This window comes from Heliconius melpomene, chromosome 7, assembly GCF_056956725.1.
Source record: "Heliconius melpomene rosina isolate 202511_hmr_F chromosome 7, ASM5695672v1, whole genome shotgun sequence".
NCBI lineage: Eukaryota > Metazoa > Arthropoda > Insecta > Lepidoptera > Nymphalidae > Heliconius > Heliconius melpomene.
In genome coordinates, this window is record NC_140395.1 from 14,123,206 (window position 1) to 14,149,018 (window position 25,813).

Below are 25,813 nucleotides of genomic sequence, written 5' to 3' on the forward strand. Positions count from 1 at the left end.
AAATAAAATTAAGATTTTTTTAGCTTAATGCTGTATCCTGCATATTTAGCATGGTAGGTATCGGGAACCTAGTGCTATGATTTACCAATCTCTACTTCCGGTCCAGTGGCCGGAAATATGGCAGATTGAGTGGTGGAACTTAACGCTGGATTTTGTCTTGCTACCAAAGGCAGGAAATAAAAATAATTAATTAGCCAAAAAAAATAAAAGTAATAATATGAATAGAACTGTTTATAGCTTAAGCTTATTTGCAACGACACGTTTCTAGAGATCAAGATAAAGGCGGTGAAGGCTGCAGATTTACTTCCCGCATGTCTACATAAATCTTTTTTTTGTATTGTGCTCTCCTTTTATTGGAGACGACATCTTTTTGTTATTTCCAATGGTTTTTAGGGGAAGACCATTCAGATAATGAACCGGTGTATAAGTAGCTTTGTATATCCGTTTAGTGAAAGTGAACTAAATATATTTTTTTAAGAACTCTTCATTATGTCTCTATGAACATTGCGAGTTGTAAATTTTTGAGTGTAACTGTCTTAGTCCAGTAGATTGTTTTCAAACAGCGACTCTGTTGAGTGGCGTAGCTCGAGTCCGGGCCTGGTCTAACAGAGCGGGGAAATGATATAAAAATATTTTTTTTCCTGAATTATGAAATATTATAATATTATTATTAAAAAACTAAATTAATATAGATTTCGATTCCGATTAGAGGTTCGATTCCCACTCAAGGAAATGAAATATTACAAGTAATACAGATTAGTAAAATAATTATTACTTTAACTATATAATAATTATTTAACGAATTTGTATTACTTTCGATTTTTAATAATAACATTATTTGAAAAACAGTATCTACTGGTACCTATATTGAAAAGTAAAGTTTCTGCCAATTCTATTAAATAGATATTTACAGCAATTTTGTAGAACAGCATTCTTTAAAATGGTACGTCTTTTTGTGTTTAAATTAGGTTAAAAATAGCAGCAATTAAGTTGAGAACATTGTGGTTATTAATGAGGTTTCTCTGAATAAATTTTTAATTAGTTATCAAGTTAACAATATCTAAGAGGCGTTCAACTAAAGTCCTGCTTATATAGCTTCTAATAAATATAATTATTTAAAACCAACAATTTGACATACGTACATTGTACATACATTGGTACTTGTGTGTCAAACTACAGTGCTAACTAATTTAGCAATATATATAATATAAGCGAAAATGCACTTTAAAAAAATGCAATAAAGCACAAATTTAAACAGAAAGACAAGCAGATGCAGTTCCTAAGTCTTATATGGAAAAACACTTAAACTAATTCTTAAACCAGCTGTTGTCCGCGAACAATGATGACTTTTAATTAAATTTAAATTATATAAAATGGATTATTTATTTATGTATAAAATACAAGTCTTGGCCCACTACTTTGTTTGCTTTGGACTTTAAGATGTAACCTTTAATTATTAATGTATTACCCTTATTGTCTACATTCTCTATTAGTAAATGTCAAGTCTTTTTTAAGTCCAGTAGTTACGAGTGTGCGTTGTCTGTCAGTCACTCGGTAACGGAAGAGTTTTATATAGTATCTATAATCTATATAGATTTTATATATATATATATATATATATATATATATATATATATATATATGTAATTGTTGATCTCTTTGTTAATGGTGTTGTCCGTCGTCATACTTATTTATAAAGGTATTTTAGAGTATCAATGTATTTGTTCGAACATAGTTATTACTTTTGTACGCTAAAAAAACTGTTTTTTAATCGAAATGAGTTCTACGTATTAATAGTGACATCTATGTTGAACAATGTGTAAATACCTAAAAACATTCTGGATCCATATTATAATAATTTTATACGTAAATAATGAATATTTATAAGATAACATAACAAAAAGTAGCAAGACATTTTAAAAGGCATCTAGCATTTAAACTCGTTTTATATATTCTCGAAAACAATAAAATTTATATAAAAACAGTCTAATAAAGACTTACTTGCACGCAAAACGATCCATTATTCATTGGCATACCAAGTTTTATAAAATGACAGAATTACAAGATGTATGCAGTACAGTATAAAAATAATTATGTTAAATATTTTGCGTAAACTTTAGATCAAAAAGAAAATATTATATTAACTTGTATTTATTATTGTATCCCGCGTTGCGGGGTAGGCAGAGGGAATCTCGCGTTGTTAAGATACTCCGTTCCCCACTTTTCAGCCAATTTTTGAGATATTACGTTTTGCATGGCAGAACTCAATGTCGCCCTAGGTCTCGTCACCAGAACGAGAAAATAAAAGTAATTAATTCCTTCGATTAGGAATGGAACCTACGACCGTCGCGTTTACAGCGACACACTGTTCAGTTACCCCACGATATCCTCAAGTGTCAATATTCTGTGTTTTTTTATTTATTCCTACTGAGATTTGCGTAAAGACGGCGTCTTTTATTTAGTAGTTTCATATTCAACACCAAGTTTAATTTGTGGTTCTGTACACATTCCAAACGTAAGTTTTAGACTTAAACATTGTATAATAATTTGACAACGTACTATTAGGCAATACTATATTTTGACATAGCTGAGATGTTTTGTCATGAACGTATAGCCAACGTATACGTAATATGTACAGTATCCATACCTATATTATAAATTCGAAAGTAACTCTGTCTGTCTGTCTGTCTGTCTGTCTGTCTTTTACGCAATCAGGGCCAAACCGCTAATTTAATTGTGATAAAATACTCATACAGAGATACTTGAGGGTATCGGGATGAACATAGGATACTTTTTTTCTCATATTTGTAATATTTTCGATATATATCAATATATTAAAATACTTATTAGTTTGACATGCAATTTATTCTGCCATGTTAATAACAACCGCCGTTGCTAAGCAACGATTTGCAAAGTTTGTTGTTAGAAAACGTCACCCAAAATGAGTTTGCTTAACGTATCTCTCTATTGAAAACTGAAAATAATTTCATAAATATATTCAATAAATATTCGTATAGTTCAAGCGGGCGTAGCCGCGTTCGGGTCCGCTAGTATTATATAAATTCTATTAACTATTAAAAACGTCGTCGAACGTGACAGTAGGACAGTCAGGCGATTGTAAACGTAGAGGTCTTGAGTTCAATCCTAACACAGCTTAATGAATTATATTTTAATTATTTTCAATTGCCTGCTTTAGTACCTAGACCTGAACCTGGGAACCTAGTGTTTTAGACGCTCCTTTTATCCGCAACCGTCACGCTAGTGGCAGCCTCGATATTCATAAGTTCTACATTAAATCTCTCTAGTAGGTATAACGAGGACTAAAGTTACGCTAACTATGTTTGAGTGGCGTTGTGTAATCGACCAATTACTAAGTTCGACTGCGATTTGGGTACGAATCCATCGACAAATTGGGGTACGCGGACTCGGAAACTTGCTCTGGGGGTGACCAACCTTTTAGTTACTATAATTGTTAGGGCTTTTAAATCTATATACTTATGTGTTGATTTAGGTCTTGTATTATTACCTAACTGAGTAACATAAAAGGGTAATGTGTCCCTATACTTTACAAAGGGTTTACCAATAGTTCAGTGCCGCGTTGAGTTCCGCTAGTCAACACATAATGTCTCGAAAATTGCGTAGAAATTGGCAAACGAAGCATCTAAACTCAAGGTTCCTTCCGCCTACGTATGTTCTTTGGTATACAGTGTGAAGATGCTATTGAAAGCCTATGTTGGTTTCATAATCATTTTGTTTCAGGAGGGATTCACACTATATCGTCTGATCTATTATTCTTGCAAGAAAAATATTAGCAGAATAGCATTAATGCTCTCGTTTGTTTTTCATATAACAATATTATTGACAGACTTCACTGGCCACCTTGCCTCAAGCCACCTTACATAAATGTTTCTATCGTGTCTATTTTAGACTGCACCTAGCTCCTAGCGTACATGTTTACTTTAGTATCACGTAACGCGTCGTGTTACAGCGATTGCGGGATGCATCTTGAGATGAGACTGTCCTGCTTCTTAGAACTTGTTGGTGGTACTGAGTAATATTACTTGCTATTGTTTATCTATTTTAAAATGTCAGCTATTTCTTACTTCCTTCGAAGGAACATTAGGAGATAAAGAGAAATGTGTGATTGTGAACATTCATGTGGCATAATATTTTTAAACTTAAAAAATATAGATTTTTTTATAAACTACTTTCAACTCTGAGATCAATCTTGAGATACAGTTTTTCAATTAAAATTAAAATCTATGAATATTGAGTTGTTGGTCAAATGTACATAACAACAAGTTGTGTAAATGATACATTCTAGAGCAGGTTCAGTGCCCGAGATAACTCTAAGGAGCTTAGATCAAGACAATTACTGTGATACAATATATACATTTCTAAACCCTTTTTCAGTAGGTGGACTATCCAGTACAAGAATATTTCTCCATCCGGACCATTAATTACTTAATGAGATTAAAAGCTAAACAAACTCTTTCATTACATAATATTAGTACACACAGATTTTTCCCCTGTCGAAACAGATTCTTCATAAAAATAAACATCTAATTGAAAACTTAAGTAAATTTACGATTAAAAATTTCTCTGCTTACAAGTAATTTATATGAAAATAAAAATTACCAGATAAATATTATAAGCGCCATAAAATAATGAGCATCACTTAAATTTTTCCTTTATAGCTCTAAGATAGTCGTATTGTGTATCCAAATTGAATTATTTAACGACCGAACGACGGTCGGCCGCTGCGTGTATGAAATAATTTAATTTATTTAAGAAATTTATCTCATAAATAATTAGGGTTGCTTAGAAGTTGCGACCGCTTGTATCTCATTTTCTAAATTTGTCCTTAAAAGTTAGATTATTGTATAATATACAAAACATTGTAATTTAGCAGGACTCTAACTCGCTCCTCTTGGAAACCATTCTAGCGTTAATACTTTAAAAATGTCAAAAATACGTAGTTTCATTTTACATAGATGTAAATAATAGTTCAGAAAACTTATATATCTTTCATGGCAACTTCTATTATTATCCTATCTTTTATTATTAAATACAAACAAACATATTACAATAAAATTTTGTGTATTTTTATATTTTAAAAGTCCAAGATAAAAAAATCGTATCGTGAACAGTCGCGTCGTCGTTATAAAGGCGCCTATAGACGCACGTCCCAGCGGGCGGGCGAGGAGGCGATAGTAATCGATACCTGCACTTGATATTTACGAGTTACGAGTTAGCTCATCGATTTTTTTATTCATTTCCATACACTTATACGCTGTGGTTTGTGTCATTATATTATTGTACGAATTAATAAAAATCTTGAGTTGAATATCTAATTTTCTCGATACCAGTTTGTGTATTTTTTTTATTTCATTCGAGTTGTGTAAATATTTCGGTAATATTTGTTATGAAACGCCGTTGTTGCTCTCGAGCGAGTCTACATTAACGCATTACATGTTGATATAAACTTTATTAACATTATTTACTAATTAATATTAAATTTGAGAACGTCGTAGCATCTGACTGTAATCTCGAAGGAATAAACTATTTTTATTTCCTCGTTCTGATAGCAAGTGCAAGACAAAGCGAGGCGTTATGGTGCCCCATTCAACTGACCTGATCGATGAGGTGTAGCGTGAAACCAAAAAAAAATAACTGAAAGTCTTGTAAATATATAAATGATTAAAATTACTAAATTATCGTTATTTCTAGCCAACTGTATGTAATCTAATGCAAAGGTAAGAGATTGAATTTTTAACAAGAAAATAAAATCTGGATCTTTTTCTGAATACTCGTGTTATATAATTGTATTTGATTTTTACGTAACATATTATAATATAACGTCTCAACATAATGTATTATTTAAATCACTTAAGTTTTAAATAATGGCCATGGAATGTACGATTTCTAGAAGTGTGTTGAATTTATGGGAGCCATTAAGAGAATGACTTTCCTATTTAAAGCGAATTTATGAAAATGACGCACTAACTTTGATGGCCTTTGACCTAGTCAGATAGTATATTGCGTAAATATATTTACATTCCGGAATATATATATTTTTGTTTTATTGCGTCCAAGTGACCGTAGGACTGAATATAGGATCACTTTATGTCCTATAAGGTTCCACTTTTTACTTTTGATGTACGAAACCCTAAAAGTATAAATGCAAAGACATGTTTTACATTATATAAAAAATATATTGATTTCTCTTCAAGAAAACGACTTTTGTAAGTAATAATAATATACAAAACTTACATATATAGAAAAGAAAACAACAAACCCACGCATTTATAAGAGGTGAACGAACACTCTTGTAAAATTTATATGCAAATGAGACAAGGTTCACACCTCCGCGGACAAACGATCGGTTTCAAATATCAAATTATATTATGCATTCGAGATATGCCACTTAGGTACGTTGTAACTTATGTTTCCACATTTGCGTACATTTATTGAATTATTATTAATATCCCGATGCGTATTATTAATTTGGGGCCATTGAGACAAGGAGACAGCGTAGGTGCTCACGACGGTTCGGTTGCAGATTCGATTCAATTTAAAACAATCTGTCTTAACACTAGAACTTCTCTGCTTAGTCTGTAATGTGCGGATATAGCGAGAAGCTAAAAAAAGAATTATACGTACAACAACACCACCACCACCTAACATTGAATGATTATGATGATTGATAACATTGAAACATTGAATGACGTTTTTTTTTATAAAATTATATTACCTTTTCGTTAACAGTAGAAATGTGAAAAAAAAATAAACAAACGCTACAGTGTATAATATATATTTTTATTTTTATAGTAGGTATGTTAATCTATTTTCAAGAAAACTTATAAGTAATGTGTTTCTAACAGCTTTGAAACGAATTTATACACTTACAAGAGACAATTCCATCAACATTTGCATCGACATCAATAATAATTGTCATTCATTCAAAAAGCTCATACAAAATTCCAGTGCTTTATTGCAGCCGCGATCGTAGACTCATAACTATGGATTAGTAGCCAATGCATGAAAGCAAACCCACGGTGGTGTAGTGGGTGTCTAACAGTTCATATATAATAATCGTGAGTTCAATTCTAATTGAAAAAAGTTGTATCGAACAACTTAAAGATAGGTTCCTTCTACCTCCTTCGGTATATGCGAGACACAACGTGAACTACAAAAAAAGAAAAAAATATAAAGAATAAAATATTTTTTTTTTTATCTAAAATGGTCAAAAATATGTATTTATTTAATGAATTATTCATTCAAAACACACGCCACGTTCGCATCAAACGTTGTTTGTCCGGACTACGGCCGAATGATTGCATATTTGCATTATCGTATGTTTGTTACGTGGAGATTTATTAGAGTTATATTTTATGGAAGCCATTACCGATTTTTGTGGATATAAATAAAATATCGATTAAAATTTTTATACGTTACGTTTATTTTAGTTTCCCTTGAAAAGAACATACATATTTTGCTATAGTCGACAACCGAATCTTTGTGTAATTCTGTATATATTAAAAAACTGAAGCAATTGTAGATTTTACTACTAATATGTATGCATTTTTTACTATTAATAACAACAAGTTGTTTAGAGTTTAGACAGGTGTTCAGTTCGAATTCATTTTCGTCGCCTTTGTGACATCGGTGCAAGAGTCAATAGTTCTATGTAATCATTTTGTTAAAGCTTTTATATGAAAAACTTGTTTCATTATTTTATTTAATTTTAAAAATAAGTGCTGTTATGAATTATGAATTAATTTTGAATTCAATTAAATACTTAAATTATTACCAGTATATTGATCTTTAGAGGAAGAGAGAAATTAGTGGGGTCTTTCAAGCTTCCCGCTATATTCCGCAGGCAATGCAAGGTGGGAACCTAGTTTAAAAACAATCCGTTCTTCACTTCTCCTGTCCGTTCATGACTTGGTCATTGAGTTATGAGTGACCGGCCGCTTTATTTTGGTACCACAACGCTGTTTTTGGGACGCGCCTATACAGACCAGTGTACCTGTACACCTGTACCCACAACCATCACTTCTACATTCACATTTCACCATTCCATTTGCGTCGTGATGGCGTCTAACGAATATTTCTCGTTTATCTATAAAGACTGTCGCAACCGGCAAGCCGTTGCCGCGGGCCAGTGTCGCTATCGGTGATAATTCATTAAGTAATTAAGCCGGTTGCTGCCCGAGTAGGTAGGTCCCACCGCCCCGTAAATATAAATATTAAGATATTAAATGCCATGATATCGAGATTGCTTGCGATGCCAAATGTTAATAACTTTATTACTTTATTACTTACGCGCCGTCGCGGCGTCGCGCGTGGCGCAATTCGCACGGCTGCGGGGAAAAGAGGTTAGTGTTTTTAAAAGCATTTTTTAAAATATTAACCTCTTTTAATTTTAATTTAATTTGTCGGGTTAGTTTGTTAGTGTATGGGAAATCTTGCAAGCTCAGTTTGACCCACTTGTTAGTGTTCCATTGAGGAATTAAGAATTTGGATATGACTTCATTTCCGCCCAGCAATTTCATCTCTCTATCATATTTATGATGGGTATTGTATAATTGTTGGTGTTATTTCAAATCCCCACGTAGAGTTCACCCTGGTGTTCGGAAAGAAATAATTAAGACCTGTATATGACATAAGCGCTTTCACGCTTCAACCAAATAAACTATTTAACTTAATATATATTTGCAGTATAAATTACAATATTAGTAGGTATAAATATACAAGTAGATTGTAATGTAAAATTACAGTTGCCGGTGCTCAGCGTAGGGATATTAGGTTCTCACTATCCTGTCAATGCAGGAGGCGTGGAGATGGAAAAAAAAGGAACAAAACCATATTTGGACATTTTCAATTCTCTCCGCTTATTATGTATTTTATTCGGATATAGGTATCTTAATTGCACCACAGGATTCTATCTTGTAATAGAATCTGGAGTTTCTAAAGAACGGTAAAGCCGTTTGAAGTTTTTAAAAGTGGCCGTTATCCATTCAACTTTGAGAGCCGCCTTGCTTTGGGGGTTGATTCGCCGCCTCCGCCCGCCTCTGTGTAACGGGGTGTTCGTCTATTGTCTATATTTAAACGGCCAAAATATATGACACCATGGTAGCTGAGTTGGGAAGTACTCGTATTGCAGTTTTAATTGTATTTACTGTAATCGTGGGTTCGATTATCATTTGGAGGAATTAAGGAAATTACTTTTGTTAGAAAACGTATAAAAAATGAATAGGTAGGTAGGTATGTACGTTGTTTTAAACAAAATAATAATCATAATTATTAAAAGCTTCAGAAAGTGCTCAAATTACTACTTCATGTGAAAATCAAACCCACACCATCCGCTTAAATCAACCCACAAGCAACTATAATGTTGTCGTCCGCACACGCAGCCACCGATAGTGGCCATTAGTCAAAATAACGAGTTAATTGTTCGGTTAAATTACCGAGGGTGGGGGGTGACAAATTGATTAGAGTTTAATTTGAACTACCGTAAGCTTTGTTGGTTTTCGACGAATTAAGTTTCTGTGAGAGCTTCTGTATAATTAAGCTTATTGTTTCATAGTGATCTGGTGTGATAGTTGGTAAGGTTGATGCGAGGGGTTACTTATCTTTAAAAGGAGCCCTTTTCAAATCACGTTGTTGTCCGTTTGTCTGCCTGTCAAGACTCTTTAACTCAGGAATGCTTGGAGATATTAAATTGAAATTATATACTTAGATCTATAGTCCTATGATTTCCTGAAAACAAAAACCTGTTTCTACATTTACTTAAAAAAAGATTTTAAGAAGAAAAAGAGAAAGAGCCGTTTATATCGCAAAAAACGCGCATTTCCACATTACATAGGGCAGGGTTTCTTAAACTATGAGTCGCGACCCCAAAAGGGGTCGCGTAGCAAAATTCTGGGGTCGCGAGAGATTTTAATGTCAACTATTTATATATACCATTTTATAACATCACTAGAGTTGGCGGAATGTGGACTTGCAGCGTCTAGACACGCGCATTTGTTGAAGGTTTTGAGTTATCTCCACCGACAGCAGTAAACTATTGATAATCTCTATTATTGTACTGTAATACACTTCTGCCATTCAACACCACATATTTATGTGAAGTTACTTTCTCAGCTTTAACACATATTAAAACCCAATATCGTTCAGTGCTAAAAAATGTTGAAGAGGTCTTACGTCCAGCAGTTTCAAACATTCCACCAAGATTTGATTTGTTATGCAATAAAAAACAGGCGCATCCATCTCATTAAATTTCTTACTTATATTTTAATTTAATACTTACCACGCGACTACTTGAATATATTCGAGCGAATTAAGACGGTCAGAATCCACTTTTATTTTTGGAACTATAATAAATAAAATTTTATAATTTTTTGTGCAATTTTTAGTTTTAGATTTTTGTATGTTTCAAAACGAATTCTAAAACTATATATTTTCATATGTATATGTATATTTTTACCTAATAAATAAATCATCAAAAAATATTAATTTATTTTTCTTTTATATTTGTATGGGGGGTCGTTAAGAAACTCGCAATCATAAATGGGGTCGTGAATGACAAAAGTTTAAGAAGCCCTGACATAGGGAATCAAAATGAATAGGGTGCCCTAGTATTATGAAATGTTTCATGACCCTTAGTTATTTCTATTTGACTATATAAAGATAATACAAGAGTTTGTATGCACAAATGTTTTTGAGGCGTGCCGTACTCGTATTTAATAAGGTGTATCGGAGTTAACGAACTAATACCACTTGTTTATATAAAGAAACTGGTATTAGTTTGTTTAATATATTTTATGATTCTCTTATACCCTATATCTGAATTGAAATGTGTTCGGATGACTTTCCGCCGAGTTCCTGATGCATTGTGAGTGGCGTTAGTTAGTGTGATCTGAGCACGTTCTTCTTCATTCTTAGTATGATAACCTCACTTAATAATTGTAACATGCCTCTATTATATAATAGTTATCCACTAAGTACTATTTCAATATACAAGTCACAGGTGACGCCAACATTTATAATCGCCAATAGCAATAACTCATGAATTATTAACGTTGCGATTTAGCGTGGCAAATATTTTAACCAGGATAGCTGGTTGTTGAGGTATTTGGAACGAGCTAACGGTCTAATGGAGATTGGATAAGTTGTCTGTCCGTTGAGGTGTATTTTGGAAGTGTGACTCAGTGGTGGCTTTACATAATTTCAAGGTATAGGTTCTCACAACAAATCGTTTTTGTTGGTTAGATATTAAAAAACCAATATTGAAAGCTATGCTCAAATTGATGTGTTAAAAATTTGCCGTCCTAGGCCTGCTAATATAACTATTGTATAAATCTCAATACTAAATTTTACCTTTAGCACAGGTGAATCCAGATGAAAGGTCTGTACAATATCGTTTACTAGGTTATGCATACCACTTTCACGTTTACTTCGCCTACAATGGTTTACCCGACCAACGGAACTAGACTTCACATCTCATAGACTACTAGGAGTTTACAGAACACTACAACTTCACGTATCTCTCGTAAAGCAGATTAGCGGAGAGAATCTAGAGTCAGAAGATAAGACACTCTGCTTTTCACCTTCAATCCTGTTTGACATAAAGCGTGTTATTTAGCGGAACTTAACACATTTTGTTAGTAGAACTCGAGAAATAAAAATAATTTGAATAAAACTAGTACCCCAAGTGGGAATCGAACCTATGATACCCATCACACGATCGTTTACAGTTAACGATTGTCGTTCTACATTAGTGTAGCTTTATGTCAGAGATCATCTTACCCTGGTTGTAATATTTTTGAATAATTCAAATCGTATTGTCATTCTAAGCGCTGCGCTGCCCGGGTGCGTGACGGGAGCTGACGTGTTGTCTTTAGTTTATTCCTTTTTATTACCATGATTGATCAATTGACTTGATAATAATTTGTTGGAAAAATAATCGTTATTTGTTGTTCATTTCAATCACAAATTGTATATTATGCACGGGTTATGAGAGGTGCGAGTTCAAATAAATGTACATTACAACAAGAATTCGATAGGGTTCCCACTAGGGTCAATGATTCTATTTTAGCTATTATCATTTTCCCGCTCTGATAGACGGAGCGCGGCGTTTACAAATAATATCTTGAAAATGTGACGCGTAGTGGGGATTGCAGAAAGTGTCTCAATCTTAGGTTCTTTGCTATAATCATTGCTCCAAGTGGGAATCAAACCCACAACTGCCGCGTTTAGAGTCAGACGCTGTCCCACTGCGCACGACAGTATCTTTAAGATGAGGTTCATATATAGAATATTTTAAATTGGCGTATAGGGCTATAAAATTTGTGCTTTTTTACGATACAGTATATATTAGAAACTATAAAAATAAATGTCTTCAACTATAAATCTTAAAACTAATGCATTTTAAGAAGACGTTCTGAATATATAGTATTACAAAAATGAGGCCGTCGTGACGCAGTGGAACAGCGCGCAGTGTTGATTTACTTATTTATACGACAGTTGTGAGTTCGATTCGAACTTAGGGGAATTAATTATTTTCATCTTCTCGCTCTGATAAGGAGACAAACCGCGGCGTTGAATCCCGCCACTTAACTGTGCAACATTGCAAGTTGAGTGGCGGGATTCAACGGCGCGGTTTGTCTCCTTATCAGACAATGTTTCGGAAAATTGAGCGGTGCGTGGGGAACACAATGTCTTAACACAGGTTCCCTCTGTTTACCTTGCTATATGCGTGATATAGCGTGAGGTTCAAATGTATGATAAGAAAATTTGAATATGATTTAAACAAAATCTTTATGTATCATAAAATATTGCAATAAATTAAATAGTATCGTGTAGGTTTATGTATTTCCTTGTAATATAAAATTTAAATGGCACGTATAATAATTAACTGTTGTAATATGAATTTAAATATAGTCTAAAGAAATCTTAAAGGTCGTTATGGCGCAGTGAGGCAGCCTCTGATAGTAAACGCGAAGGTTGTGGGTGAGATCCCACTCGGGGAATGAATACGACTATATTTCAAATTTGTTCATGTCGTTGCTCTGGTAAGATATAAGTGTGGCGCGCCACGTCAAGCCTGATCTGCGGGATACAGCTTGAAAAACCTCATCAGTTCCTTTCTTATTTTGAGATACGGAACCCAAGAATTCTCTAAATTAAAATCTAATATACACATCTCAACTGTACCACCAAAGCGGTTATAAACACGTCAAAACCTATATATGAAAGATTTAACTTAACTTCATTCCATGCAAAAAATATATTAAAAAGAAAGTGTCCTACTGTTTTATACGGAACTACAGCGGTGGTCGAATACTTGGCACAATGGTGTTAGTTATACGAGTCGTATAGTTAACAAAGGGCGAGGTGTTTACTTAGGGAGGACCACCTACCACCTATCACTACAGGCGACCGCTGTCGAGAATAAAATAATGAACTATAAGATTGAGAGGACAGAGATGATCGATATGCTGAGATTGTAGAACAGATATAGTGCAATTGAACATGTTTTTTTTGTTTCTGAGTGCTTGATTAAGCGCTAGCTAGTAAGTAGGTCATAGATTTATCATGTGTTCTTTAGGTTGACTTTTCACTAGGCAACAATATAATAATATGGCATTATCATATGGTGTGATAATGGAGTCAGGAACTGAATAGTAAAACACCAGAAATTACTGGTAAACTACTCGAGTCTCAGGCTATATGTATATACAAAGTATATCAGTTTTTCGTGTTTTGTGTAGAATATCATTAAATGTAACGCTAAATAAGTATAGCATATATACTGACATGTAACGCAAAATAAATGTATTTACATAAAAACGTAGTAGTAAGACACTTCGTTCCTCACACACTGTCCAATTTCAAAGACATTACGAGCTGAGTTGTGGAATTGAACGTCGCGCTTTATCTTGTTACCAAAGCCAGGATACGAAAATACTTAATTCCATCAAGTGGCCATCAAGTGGAAATCAAGTCAGGCGCTATCCCAGTGCGCCACGAAACACCAGTGTTGTCATTTAAATATTTTCTTTCTCTCAAATAATGAACTATTATTGTTTTGCTTGAGTATTTCGTGACAGATCGCGGCGATTAAGGCTCGCTCGTGCCTCGCCATTCTTTAATTGGACTAAGTAAAGGGGTCGATACGTTTTTTGCGGGATCGTTAGCGCCGCGCCGCGTCTGTGTCTCTGTTATCACAATCACACATCTATTCATTATAAGGACGGACAGACAGACGGATAGGATTAGTCGTGGGTCTTTTCAATTTAAAATAAAGCCTATATTTAAATTTTATATAGACTACTGATGATTTTGTAGTCTAATTGGTGGTTTTTATAGGTTTGTTAGTTTTTCGAATAAGCGGAAAGTGGAGATCTGATAAGGAGGCCGTAGTGGCTCAGTGGGCCACCGAATATAAGCAAGAAAGTTCGCGCTTCGATCCCCACTAGAGAATTAATTATTATCACTTTCCTGCTCTGGCAAAGTAAAGTATGGCCTTGAGTTTCAGCACTCAACGCGCAATGTGCAGAACTGAATGTTTAAGCCTGATAAAGCGTGAAGGTATTGTAATAAATACTCTGCCGCAGATTGAACCTACTACTCTCAGATATACTTTATTTCGATTTCATTTAAATATCTTTATATAAGGGAACACAGCATGGCACTGTGAAAGCGACGGTTGTGCACTAGGTTCCCTTGAAACTTGAACCTTCCCGTAATGTGAAGTAAAAAAAACTTTATATAAAAAGCTTCCTTAGTAAAAAAGCACATTCTAAACGACAGGTGCGGCTAACTGTTGTAAGTTAACAGACAGGCTGACAAACCCAGTGGTTCCCGGAATCCGTGGCGAGCACGTGAGATATTTGTAGATAATATTAGTAGCTCGTTTCCTTGAAACGCATAGTTTGTTAGAGATTCGTTTGGTGACATCATATTTAATATTTAAGTAATGCCAGTGGTGATGTTCTTATGCACTCATTCACGTGGTATGCCACAAGTAGCAAAGTAGGCATTAGGAACTAGCACCCTTAATAATGCCATTTAAATAATGTACAGTCGTTTGTTTGGTGCTATTTGTTTGAACGCGCTTGCCTCAGAAATTACTGGTTCGAATTTAAACATGTTTTGTGTATTATACAGTCTATTGATATTGAGATATAATATATTAATCTTTTCTATGTAATCCTCCGTAACAGCAGTCAGAGTTACCTCGGCAATGTGTCAAAGTTAGTTTTAAACATGTAATGAACAGTTAAAATGAGTGCTTTACAAAGCACTTGATTTAAAAGCCCTCTTTAACCACTATTTGGAAATAGGTAACACGTTTAATAAAATATGAAGGTGCTCGTGTTCGCCTCGCGTCAAGATAAACCTGGGGGAAGCGTGCTGTGAATGTGGAATGTAGCATTATACATCATTTGTATCTACATACATTTGCAGGTAGTGGGATTCTTATTGCTGATCTAAGATGAAATAAGTTATTGATTGACATTATTTAGTTTTGGTACTAAAATAAATAAAAAAATGGACTGTGTTTTTTATATTTTTCACTAGCTTTTATCAGTGGCTCCACCTGGGTGGTCAAATGAATCAAAATAATTGTGACCGCAAGTACAGACGCCAGTGGGTTACGTCGAAAGTGTCTAAGCAAACAAACTCTCTTTCTCTTTATACTATTAGTGTAGAAGTAACTATGGATACTAATACCAATAAAAACATAAGGAAAAAAATGTGAACGAACATAAGGATTATTAAGTGTGAGCGACGCGTTATAAATGATGTTCGCGACAGGGTTATAAAATTGAATTTTATACTGTGTGTTAAATAATAATTTACTGTTGTTATCGTCACCTATCTCCTTTGTGAGGTAGGTAAAGGTCTTCTATCTCTTGTGCTTATTAATATATCTGTGATGTTTATAGCTACACGCTGTATATCGCATATAGCAGGGTAGCAGAGGAAACCTAATGTTCATTCCCCTGAGAGGACTTTGAACCTACAAAAATAACGTTTTTCTGTCTTACTGTGCCACCATGGCAAATTAATCATTCGACGCGTTTAATTCCTCAATATCTTTACTCTCTCTCTCTATACTTCCATAATGTGACTAATTCTATTGTATTTTTTCAGTATTGTTACCGAAAAGTGACTTGTCGTACATTATTGAATTGTTAGAGAGCGTCAGTGCAGGAAGACATTCATCACAATTGGCAGGTAAATTGTTTACTTAAGGACAATTTGAGATAAAACTCCGCCAAATTCACTTAAAAGGGCATTCTGGGAGGCGAGATTTGCGCCTTAGATTGTAGCGTGGAGGTGGCATCGTATGAACTGTGTTATATATTTTAGGTAATGTGTTCATTTTTGTATTATATTTTATAGATTCGTGCTTTATCCCGCAAGAGCTGGCAGAGTGTCAAAACACTTGGTTTTGAACTTTTCTTTTGAATTTGAGATAATATCGAGATTCAACTATGTACTTCAATGTCCTTTGTTCTTACCGAAATGGGGAAATAAAAGTAATTCTTTCCCCTAAGTGGGAATTGAAGGGTATTATATATTATATTGAAGGGCACCGTATTTATAATCAAACGCTGCCCTGCATATATTGCTAAAATAAATGGTTAGTAGTAGGTACATAGGTGTAATGTGATTAAAATTAACTATGTTGTAAATATTTATTTTTATCTGTGATCATTATGGGTACGTACGTTGTATTTATCTTAGTAACTTATTGATATATTTTTTGAAAAGGCGATGTTAAAAAATATATTATAAAATAGATTAGTAATAAGAATTATAATATTTTTATTAACAAAAAACATAAAATTCCTTCACAACCCATACCACTTCCCTATTTAACACGTCTCAGGACCAACGTGTCGTATCTACGCATCTTCGACCATAAAATTGACTTTGTCACTACTCATAAATCTTTTTGAGACAAGACAAGAAAAAAAAATGACAATATGGCGTCCGCCAACTCCATTCGCCCGGATGTTGACACAACAGGCGACGAAGTTTTTTTCTAATCTTTAGAAATGGTTCACGCTTTATTTAATTCTCGAAATGGTCCCAATGTTTATATAGAGATGTCAAATTGTTTTAGAAATTTTGACACAAAATATTTTGCAACACTCGCTTTTGTGTTTATTGTTCTTTTTTAATTTCATTTTGAATAAAAAATATTTCGAGAAAATGAAGCGAATCGAAGCGTTGAGTTCGCAATTGAAAACGTTGTCTTCTAATTTCGGAGGAAAAGAGAACGGACGGGCGGGTTCAAGTCGGTCTCAATTTTAATAAAATGTCAAGATCAAAACAAAATATTTCACTCGAAATGGCAAATTTAGCATATTCAATTTGAATTGACGCCAACGCAGCCCATTACAAGCACTATCGGAGAAATACGATGTTTTTTAGCTGAGATGTATGAATTAATATCGGACGTTCAGATCGCAGCTTCCTTTACTGCCTGGAGTGGTGCCAATAAACCAAAGGAGTTCTGCTGCTCCGCCATAACTCCTAAACGGTTGGTAGTAAATGTCATTGGACTGGGGTTACCATGTGCGTTATGCTTAGAGGGATGATTAAATTTTATTTAAACCAAAACATCACTTTAATAGTGCCTGTGAGATTCTCAGTGTCTTTTCGGGATGTGATAGATATTTTTTTGTGGTAATTTAATAATACTTTAGCATTAATTTAAAAAAATGTTGATGTTGCTGGCCTATATCGGCTGATATATGTCGCTACTGAGGCGATACAAATAATTAAATAATGTAGAATAAGGCGGCTAACACTAGGTTCCCGGGTTTCCTAAATCTACTTTGGTTTGTGCACAATATTATTATTTTTGTTAGTATACGTATAATTTTTGGTTTTGTGGTCCACATAGTTATTTTGGAAACCCTACTCAGGATTTTTATGTGCGCGGTAGTTTCGCCTATTGCGCTATCGAACACCACTTTGAAGGAATAATGCTGAACTCATATTTCTTATAATTACGAGCATTTAGATTTTAAACTTAAACTTCTACAACAAAGTCGGTTTGCTCTACACGGGAATAAGCACGCGAAGTCTGTTGATGCTGGGCCAATTATACTGTCGTTTTAACGAGTCGTTTCGCACATATACTCTAGTATCTAGATAAATATACATTTTGATATTTATAATATATGGAAAATGTTTACTATATCTAAGAAGAACGAGGGAAAACAAGACTTTCCCGTAACTTTGTTTACGTGGACTTTAAAACGTAAAATCAAAAATTATGTTTTATTCCATTCCCGCAGGATTTTAAAGAAATTCTCTTTTAGTACTCCCCTATACTCCCTAAAGTTGCTACATTTCAACTTTCTTAGTCCAGTAGTTTTGTCTGTACCTACGTCTTATGCCAGTCACTCCGAAACGGAAGAAGTTTTATATATGTATCGATATAACATTATAGATATAGGCAGATGTCAAGTATAAATAATCAATAAGAGATATTATAAATAAGTTATGACACTCGCTTCTACACTTTAGTGGCAGAACTTAACGCCGCGCTTTGTCTTTCTAACAGAGCAGAGTCAGACGGTCCACAGCTGCACTACAAAATCATCGAAATATCGTATTTTACATTCAAAATCGATATTAACTCTGAGCGTTAAATAAGTCGTGTTCAACTTAGTTAGTTGCGAGTAATCGTCGCCATATTTCACGAACTCCATTCTAACTTCTACCAAACTTCCGATTTGTTTTATCTTTTACGACAATTACTATATTTTCAAATATAACTGTTTCCGCTCATGGTTGTATTCTGTAATATGGCCCATACCTATAGCCTTTCGTGATACCTTGTGTAAAAAAATAACGGTGTTCCAAAAACTGGTCGGAGTGTCTTAACACTATGTTGGTTACTAGATAAATGCATAGAGTACATTCGTCCTCAGGTACATTTTATTCACACACAAAAAGATTTAAAAAAGAGCATCGTTATTTCAAAGTCACTGAACGTACTTCCAATGATTTATTTAACGCCATATTTATGTTCAACGGGTGTCTGTTTATTTTGCGAAAGACTGCCTCTGTGATCCTTAGATCCTTATATGAATAGAGTTCAAAATTGTTTTATTTTGGTATATTTACAAAGTTGTTAAACGTTAACTTGACAAAGGTTTACGAGCTTTTCTGTAAGCTCTTTTAGGTTTTAAAATAAAGTTTATTTTGGTATGATTTAAAGTTTTCGTAAGATTGTAAGGTGTTGGGAGGACAATAGTTTCGCGTGGGCACACGGGGGTCGAGACGTGTTTCGAGACGGTGCTTACTATGCTTAAAATTTTGAGAATACATGTAGTTTTGTATACATTGAATTTGTAGTACGTTCTTTAGTATTTTAATATTATTTTTTTTAAGCTTCAAGCACATTGCAGTGTAAGCACAGGGAACCTGTGAACTTAGTGTTAAGACATTCCCCATTCCCCATTTCCCGCCGTATTATTGGGGAATTGCGTGTTGAGTGCTGCGCTTTGTCTAGCTAACTAGACCGAAGAAATTAAATTAAACGCCCCTGAGCAACGTTGCCCTTGAAACCTGTGTTTGGTTGTAAACGAAATATTTATTTCGTTTTCATGGAATTATTATCAAATAAAATTTCTTTCGCTATTTTTTTTAAATCTATAGCAAAGAAAATCACTGAAACACAAGAAAACACCAACTTAACCTCGTCCTATGTCTTGTCAACACAATGAGGATATTTCATTCTTCTGAATGTTAATCGAACCCACAACCGTCGTACAATCAGACTGATAGCCATTTCCCCACACCACTTATTTTTAAAAGTAAATATTATTTTCATTTTCAGAATTACGAAGCAATGTATAATGAATAAAGTAGAACTATCGGCTTAAAACATCTTAAAGGAAGGTACATGTGTATATTTTATGAGGAACATTCCGAATGCAGATTTCTGTAGAGATTAATTGCGTATTATAAATAGTCAGTTGGTGTCGCTTAAGTGGCTCGCTTGTTTAACTTTTATTGTGGGCGAAATATTTCATAACTCGTTAACGAACACCGGGGGTATTCAATTTTACTTTATTGGCTGCCTTTTATTTGTAAAATAAAGCACTGTAGTGGTTGCCAAGCAACTGGCAATGGTTGTCAGATCGATTTCTTAAGGGAATTAGTATGTATGTACATTGCTTTCCTAACTCTACCCGGTTCCGATAATTTATCCTGTTAAGATGCTCCGGCTCCGTCGTCAGACATATCGTGCTTAGTGGTGGTACTCAACGTCGTGCATTGTCTTGTTATCATACGATATACATAGCGAGAAAATATAATAAATTAATTTTTAACAAAAACAAAAACCGACTTCTAACAACGAACTAAAAAGTGAAAAATAATTATATAAAGATTTTATAATTTTGAAGTCGGTGCCAAGTAAAACAAACAGGCTTAGTAATTAGATATTGTAGTAAAGGTGTTGTAGCATTAGTTTGACACCGACTTCAAAATTATAAAATCTTTATATAATTATTTTTCACTTTTTAGTTCGTTGTTAGAAGTCGGTTTTTGTTTTTGTTAAAAATTAATTTATTTTACGATTTTTAGTGATGGGTAGATCTTAAAATTATGCTTCTTGAACGAGTGGTGATCGTGGTGGTAGTGGTTGTCAACGAGTGGTTGTGATTGTTCTATGTAAAACTTCATTTTATTAGCTAGCTAGCTTTTTGTGCAAAGTTACATTTTGGTATATTGACAAGAACAAACATAAAAAGTATTCGGGTGAATTCGGAATCTCCCTTTTTTGAAGTTGGTTGAAAATGAGAACATCCTCTTTTTTGAGATTGGTTGAAAAGAAATGCAATGATCAGGAATCTCACTTCTGACATCAATTTAAAAAGTTTTTTCTTGTAACTATTACAGTATAATTAATTTTTGACCAAAAAATACAAACTTTCTCAATTTTCTCCGGATTCCATAATCGAAACCTAACCAAACTTTCACCAAATTATCCTTGAAGTGTATCCTTTCAAATAAAAAAAGAATCATCAAAATCGGTTGGCGCGACATTGAGTTATTCGGCTACTAGTCGCGCACATGCATAATGCAAATTTAAGACTTATGTGATTTTCTCATGGATACCATTGTCAGACATGGACCAAAAAAAAATGGGACCATTCGGGAAGCTATACCTTTCAAATAAAAAAAAAATTATCAAAATCGGTCCACCCAGTTAAAAGTTATGAGGTAACAAACATAAAAAAAAAAATAAAAAAAATAAAAAAAAAAAAAAAATACAGTCGAATTGATAACCTCCTTTTCTTACAGAAGTCGGTTAAAAAATAAGCAAATTCCCCGGTGAGACTCGAACCCATAATCGTCGCGCTTTCCTAAAACCTAATTCATTTCGAACCTAGAATACTTTTTTTAAATATGAACTATGCTTTATGTCCAATGTATCTAAAAAAACGTGAAAAATGGAGAATTTAATGCCGTAACACCACTTTCTCTTTCTTAACTCCACAAATAGAAGTGAGAGAGAATTCCATTCCCCACTTTCTACCGAACTCTTAAGACATTGTGTGTTGAGTGGCGGAATCGTGGAACTCAATTCTGCGTTATGCTGCCTATCTCGTTTATAAGATTAATAATATATACAAATATGTAAAACTATACCAAATCTATTAACACAAATATGATAAATAATATCCTCTTCCTTGTAGCCGAGGCAAGGGCAGGGCAGGGAAGGTAAGAAATACAAATAACACTAAACAAATATGTGATGGGTGGCGTGATTAGGACAAAGCGCTCGAATTCAATAAGCGCGGCCACATCCTTCACGCCTCGTTGAGAACATGATTGTCATCTTTGCTGGTACTGGTGGAACTCGACGCTAACTCGATTTAAATATAACCTTTGGGTTATTTTGAGTTATTTTTGTTTTTATTATTAAGTAAATATACTAACAAACGAAACTCAACTTATTTTTTTGCAAATTCAATAACAATGTAATTTACATTACGTATAACAAATATCTCAGAAGATCAATGTATTAACTGATATTTTTTGATGTTTTTATTAATCACGCTTTATCCCAAATGATATCCCTTATCCAAAAAAAAGAGTAAAATAACAGAAATAATAAATTTTAATTATGTTTACGAATACGACAAAATATATTACTCAATTTCCAAAGTAATAACCACGAGTGCGTGTAATTTGAACGACAATAAGAAAACAAATAGAAAGCGCACAGCGACATTTGTTTGAAATATTTTTAAATATATGATTGTTTTATTGCTCCCAATATCCTTTGGGGTGGAGACGCTGCCGTGGACGCGTCGCGTCGGGGCGGAGTGACTGACATATTTACGTTACTGCGTTTCCTAAACTTCTTTCTGGTGTACAAGGTCTGCTAACAATTTGAGACTAATAATATGTTTTTGGTATCATCCTGAATATCATTTAATCATTTTTCAGACTATATGCGTAAGTGGCGGAACTGAATACCGCAATTTGTCGTTTTACCAGAGCGAGATAATAAGAATATTTCGCTCTTCCGAGTGAAAATCGATCCCTAGCTTTCGTGTTAACACAAGGTTCCCTCTGCCTACCCTGCTGTGTACGGGATACAGCGTGAAGCTGATTTTTAAAATGATATGTGGTGGTTGATAGTCTTCTTTCTTATAACACAAAAAATACACTTGTACAAGACAGGTATATTTTTTCATACTTAAGCCTTAGAAAATTTACCAAGTCACGTCTCTATAGCCTCTACATACAGGTACACTTTATAAAATACCCGAATAATATAACCATTTAAATATATATATACTGTTTGTAAGTATTTTGACAGTTCGTTTCCGCAGAGATGAATTATGTGCATATTGTTTTTTAGTCAGTGTTGATACAGCACGATGTGGCACCGCGTGAATTTGAATTTTGAGTGACTTTTGCGATCTTAACTGTCATTAAAATTAATACGAAGAGTGGAGAATGAAATGTTTTAACATTATTTACCTCTTCTCGTTTTTAAAACAACTTCTTATTCAAAACTGAATAAATAGGAGCTACAGAATAACCTACATGTACACAAAATCTATTTCTTTTAGTTTTACGCTCTGTCCCTCGTTAAGCAGAGAAATCCTAGTGTTAAGCCACTCCGTTTTCTGCTTCCCACCTGAATTTGAGACACTTAGTGTTGAGTGATCTATTAAAATGGAGAAATGAAAATAATTCATTCTTTTCAGCTAGCAGTCTGACGTTGCATATTTATGTAATATAAACACATAGAACCATACATACATATTACATATAAATTTACAAAGTTTTCTCGAATATTTCACTAGTGTATCTGTAAATTTAAACATGTTAACATCGGCCCGGCTGGGGCTGGGTGTCGCTACCCATCCACTTTGTGATTTCCCCGGCGACGCCGCCCGCTTCTAAACACATCTCTTAATATTGTTTACATACGAGCATATAGGTTCGTTCGATATTTTGGCATATTTGATATCGTGTGTTTTGAGAATGAGGTCACTTCTTCTTGACATACATATGCTCTCTATGAAAACAATTAATAAATCACAGTTTCCAGAAATAAAAATTGCAAGCTTAGCCTTTTAGGTTCATCCCAATAGCGATATTTTCTGTGAGACGAGATATTTTTCTGGGGCTCAGTGAAAGATGTAAAAATGGTTGTGACAAGGACAAGGTTGTTAACAGCCATGTCATTCATCGAGATGAAAAATATTCCACGTGGTAATGATCGTTATAATTTGTTTGTCAAATATCCAATACAGATCCGACAAATGAAAATAATTTATTTCACAAACAACCTTATTTGCTATCGTATTTTTTTCTTATTTTTGTGGTCTCATGGAGTTGATTTCTTTATAGTACTAAAAATAACAGAATGAGAAAGGAATTTTTGCCCATTTGATCATAGCGACAATTTGCATAAAGTTAAAATTGTAAAGAGCATTAAAACATTTGATTAAGCGCTTTAATTAAATACTACCTAAATTACACGAAAAAATCAGCTTCTCGATAAATGTTCAATCTACAAATATCGGCACGTTTGAAGTGTGATTTAATAGATCATTAATGGCCGACTCCGGTTCTGCGGGGATGAGTGGCACTACTACTGTAACGTCAGGTTTGTTCATATTTTATTAATGTACTTTTTAAATTTCATTCTTTTTCTATTGTTAAGGTAACCGTGGTGCAGTCGGAAAGAGTCTGGTATTAGACGTGACTATAGTGAGTTCAATACTCGCTTCGGAAAATTAATTATATTCATTTGACCGCTCTGGTCAGACAAAACTAAAATTGAGTTTAGCTGTAAATACCTAATGTCTTCAATTCGGCGGAAACGGACGACAGGGTACAGCAGGGTAGGTACAACACTCTGTTTCTCACTTTTTGCCGAATTTAAGAGATTGTGAGTTTGATTGTGGTGGCTTCCAATTAATCTTTTTATCGGAGCTTGGAAATGAAAATAACTCTTTCTCCCCAGTGGGAATTGAACCTCCACTTGGCTCCACCAAGGCTGTCTCTACGGTCGCGGTCAACGGCAACATTGAACTTATTACTCCTATACCAAAATAACTTTAACCAACCAGTAATTTGACCCAAAATAGCTTTAAACGCATATCAGATAGTAAGGGATGGATCCTGTAAGTTTTGCGAGAATTAATTTGTATGCAAATTAAAGTAACGAGGCGGTGTTATTAATTTATCTCAATCACTGCCGATCGCTCGAGACTCGAGACGTGCTCCACTCTGTATCTGATGTAATATGTTATTTGAAACGTAAGTATATATGTTTGTGGATTTATATGTGTTTTTTTTTCACGCTGTATCCCGCATATAGCACGTTAGTCAGAGGTAATCTATTGTTAAAACATTTAAGTCTTTCGTGTTGAATTGCTGAGCTTAACGCCACGTTTTGACTTACTACCTGAGCGAGGAAATGAAAAAATGTTCCTTCACAAATCAATCCCTCAAATATAGGAAGGTCTCAAATATATAGATATGATATTACTTTAATTGATATACTCATGCAATTGTCAGTTCGGATTCTCTATTTCAGTACATCATAATTTTATTTTAAACTTACACGTTGTTAAATTCGCTCGTGATTTTTGGTTCAGCCGAATATATGCAAATGACAGCTTCGGGAACAAAATATATTAGCATTTAAATGAAAATCAAAAGTTAACTTGTTAAAATATTGTAGTAAAATAATAGTTAATTGTTTATAAAGGGAGCCTAGTGGTAAGACACTTCATTCCCCACTTTCTGGCGAATTTTGGAGACAGTTCGTGTTGAGAGGCAGAATTCAACGCCGCAATTTTACGTCGTTACTGAGAGCGAACAAATGAGACAAGGCAAAGCGCTTGTTTATTTACTCATAGTTCATACAACATAAATAATAGTAATACTATATTCTTGACTTTACAGTAGAAGGAAGAATAGAAAGGCAGAAATATAACTTACTCACCCCTCGTTAAAAGAGATGAAGCTGCTTCTTGTCAACCTGATAACAAAGAAGAAAAAACTATATTCATTTTTAATAATATATGAAATAAACTGGTAATAGGAAGCTTTTTTTTATTATTTAATCATTATCCTTGATACTAAGTCTTTCGTGGCGCAGCGGCACAGCGTCAGACTGTAAGCGAGACGGATGTGGGTTGAGTTCCACCACTCAACCATAGAATACACCAAATATATTGTTCCCACAAGTATTTTAGCCTGTCTAAAAAATATTTATTTTTTGTATAGC

General features: G+C 34.1%; 1 protein-coding gene across 1 annotated transcript in view; it reads right to left on the reverse strand.

The window, feature by feature from the left end:
- Positions 1-25,570, reverse strand: part of fz2 (frizzled 2) — a 67,447-nt gene extending 41,877 nt beyond the window's left edge. The window contains exon 1 of the mRNA XM_085188449.1: positions 25,529-25,570. The gene's annotated coding sequence lies outside the window, so the exon portion shown is untranslated. The remainder of the gene's footprint in view (positions 1-25,528) is intronic.
- Between the last annotated feature and the right edge of the window lie 243 nt (positions 25,571-25,813).